Below are 3,463 nucleotides of genomic sequence, written 5' to 3' on the forward strand. Positions count from 1 at the left end.
AAGAGATTTAAAAAAAAAATCCTGGTAGCCAGAAACACAAACGTGGAAAGTTAAGCTGGAAGAGCTGTCCCTAAATCACGTCCCGGGAGCCTCTAAGTGAGTTGGTGGGTGCCACAGGCTTTTTGCTCTTTGTGTTTCTCCATCTCGTTTGGTTTGGAAACAGCGTGCCAGGGTGAGCGGCCAGACCTCGGGGACACGCCCGGGCGCTCTGGGCATCCGACACATGGCAGGTGTTCCGGCCTCGCCCGATTCAGCCCGGCTCTCTGTTTAACAACCATCCCGAGGCTTTGGCTCCGTGTTTACTAATACCCCGCGCCCCCAGCCCTCCCACCAGCTCCCCCACCCCAGTGACTCCAGTGAATGGCCAACAAGGCTGCAAAAAAGAAAGGCGTTATTGAGAGAGTGTTGCCTCCCTTGTCCAAACTAAATGAAAGGGAATAGAATAGCCCCAGAGAGTAGCTATTTATCATGTTCTAACTGAACGCTCCAAACCAGCTCCTTGTCCTGCGTCACCTCTGTGTGAGAAATCTGGGGTCGGCCTGGGTCTCCCCCTCTCGCCCTCCGCAGCCGAGCAGCACTGCAGCCTCGGGTCCTCCAGCCTCCTCTGCGCTGGCTTCTGTCCACCCGCCCCTCCCCAGGCCCCCCACAGTGAGCTCAGAAGCCTCTAGAGCCCCTTCCCTCCACCTTAGCTGCCCGCCCTCTAGCCCATCTTCTCCCACTGCAGCCAGAAAGCTGTTTCTAAACTACAGTTCCAGTTGTGTCTCTCTCTTAAAACAGTTCAATGACCCGTGATTGTCATCTAGAGAATACAGACCCAGCACTCCAGATTGGCGTGGAAACCCTCCTGGGTCCGGTTCCTCTCCCTTGTCGGTCCTGCACCTTGCACCGGGTGAATGAGCTGCCTCTGGATTCCACCCTAGTCTGGACCCTTTCCCACTCTTTTCTCTCTGCTCAAGTGCCGCCTCCTCTCCTGATGAGCAAGATGAGTCTCCTTCCCCCCTCCCTCCCTCCCTCCCTCCTTCCTTTCAGCCAACAGGTACTTTTAGGAGCCAACTATTAAGCACGACACAGGAGCTGAGGATACAGGGACGGAGACATGAGCACTTTTCTCTTCCAGCCCTTCCCTCGGGAGCGTGAGGGTCCCAGTAGGGCCCTCTGCCGTGGTACCCCATGTCCCTGTCCCAGCAGAGACAAGACAAAGGCAGAAACCAATGAGAGCAAGACCAGTGAACCCGGAGCTGAAGGATCTTCCTCAATATTTTTTTGCCATGTTTTCCATGTCTAGAACTCTGCCAGGAAGTCAGGGAACGTTATTCCCAGAGGCTCAGTCACGGAGCATCAGCCACGAAAGAGAAAAGGGAAATCACTGAAGATGTGACCCAGACACCAGCTTCGCTTTCCTGGTCTCTTTTGCCTTTCATTGCTCGAAACGTCAGAGTGACACCTTAGATGCTGGGTTGCACCCTTTCCACTAATATTTAATGTGAACGAACACGATTGTGAGTGAGGTGTTTGGGTGATGATTTTTTATGAACTAGCTTGAAAATGTTCATATTTTCATGCTCAGAGATGCGTCCCGACGTGGTGGCTTTCTCCCAGTGACCTTGTACCTGCTCTTGTCACTCGCTGCAGGTCTTGCGTGGTCTCTGGCCAAAAGCAATGCAACCTGGTCTAAGCAGAAATGGGAAGATGTGCTGGAGTTAAAGAAGTTTCATGGGGACAGAGTCTGCAGGTAAAATGGTTTCCTTAGGGCTGAATTTGGGGGGCTGTTGGGTAATGATAAACCTTATCCAGGCTTTGGCTCATTCCTCCTTAACTTAAGTGGTGGGCAGACCAATTTCAAGGGGCTGGCATGAGGGTGGGGTGGCTGGGGGTGGGGAGGAAAATGAAAGATCATACATGGGAGAAAACGATCCAAATATTGTGGACAGTCTCAAGGTTTTCACATGAGTCATTTTGATCTCATTTCAGACTGACTTTGCATCATTATTGGAAAGCCAACGTGGTAAAAGCAAGGAGAAGAAACAGCATTCGGGGAAGGGTGGAAGCCCTGTTACCAGGGATGTGACTTGACGCCAGGTACGTAGCTCACTGAGCAGCATTTTCTTATTTCTGAAGATAATAGGCCGGGCGTGGTGGCTCACGCCTGTAATCCTAGCACTCTGCGAGGCCGAGGCGGGCGGATTGCTCAAGGTCAGGAGTTCGAAACCAGCCTGAGCAAGAGCGAGATCCCATCTCTACTATAAATAGAAAGAAATTAATTGGCCAACTAATAGATATAGAAAAAATTAGCTGGGCATGGTGGTGCATGCCTGTAGTCCCAGCTACTCGGGAGGCTGAGGCAGCAGGATTGCTTGAGCCCAGGAGATTGAGGTTGCTGTGAGCTAGGCTGACGCCACGGCACTCACTCTAGCCTGGGCAACAAAGCGAGACTCTATCTCAAAATAAATAAATAAATAAAGATAATAACACCTCCTTTTTAGGCTTTTTGTAAGAGTTAAGTGAAATGATGTATACCCAGTGGAGCAGCTACCAAATAATAGGTGCTAAAAAGGAGTAGTTATTATTGTTTATGTTTATTATTGCTAAGAAGTAAAAATGTGAAATAAAACTATCTATGGATTGGATCTTTTACCCACACGAAAGTATGAAGCAGAAACATAATTATTGCACCTTAGCTGCCCTGTTTCCAATTGTACTTCCATTTGTCACATTTTTCCTATGGCAATTTCATGAGCACGAAGTCATACTAACTTTATTTAGAGTATGGAATGGCAGTGTCCCCATTTCCTGGTCACTTCAAGGGGCAACGAGCTATTGAAATATAATGTTTTATGAAGCATCATCCAGTTAAATTCCATCCAATTCTATTCAGCAGATATTTCTGGAACATAACCGACATTTCTGAGGGAGCAAAGCATCATGATGTGGGAAATGTGCAGATGACAGGCATGAGTGACACATCTAAGAGAGGTGAGGGATCATGACAGTGACACGGCCCTCTGAATCCCGCCCTGTGACTTACTGTGTGACCCCGAGCAAGTTACTTATCTTCTTTAAGCTTTTATTTCCTCAACTGCAGAAGGGAGAACAGGACACCTGCTCTCGCAGGGCTGCTGCGAAGACGAGGGGGGGACGGACAGGCGGAATGCCTAGCGTGGAGGCCGCAAGGTTGTCATAGGCTGCTTTAAAGTGCAGGCAGGTGTGCTGAGTGTCCTACAGAGGCGGGATGACTTGAACACAGCCACGACTTGCGCCATCAATGAGCAGAGCGAGGTGCTCCCTTGCTGTGAAACTGTCCGTGGCCACCAGAGCTGTGAGCTGTCAGCCAGGGGCGATGACAGGCACGGGAGATGCGTGTCAGCCTTTCGGAGCCATGCAGGCCTGAGCTGCTTAGAAAATGGGACCTCCCTGGGCCTCACTTTCTTCCTTTGACAAATGGGAGGATGCTGCCTCCTTGAAT

This window comes from Microcebus murinus, chromosome 3 (assembly GCF_040939455.1).
Source record: "Microcebus murinus isolate Inina chromosome 3, M.murinus_Inina_mat1.0, whole genome shotgun sequence".
NCBI classification, from domain to species: domain Eukaryota; kingdom Metazoa; phylum Chordata; class Mammalia; order Primates; family Cheirogaleidae; genus Microcebus; species Microcebus murinus.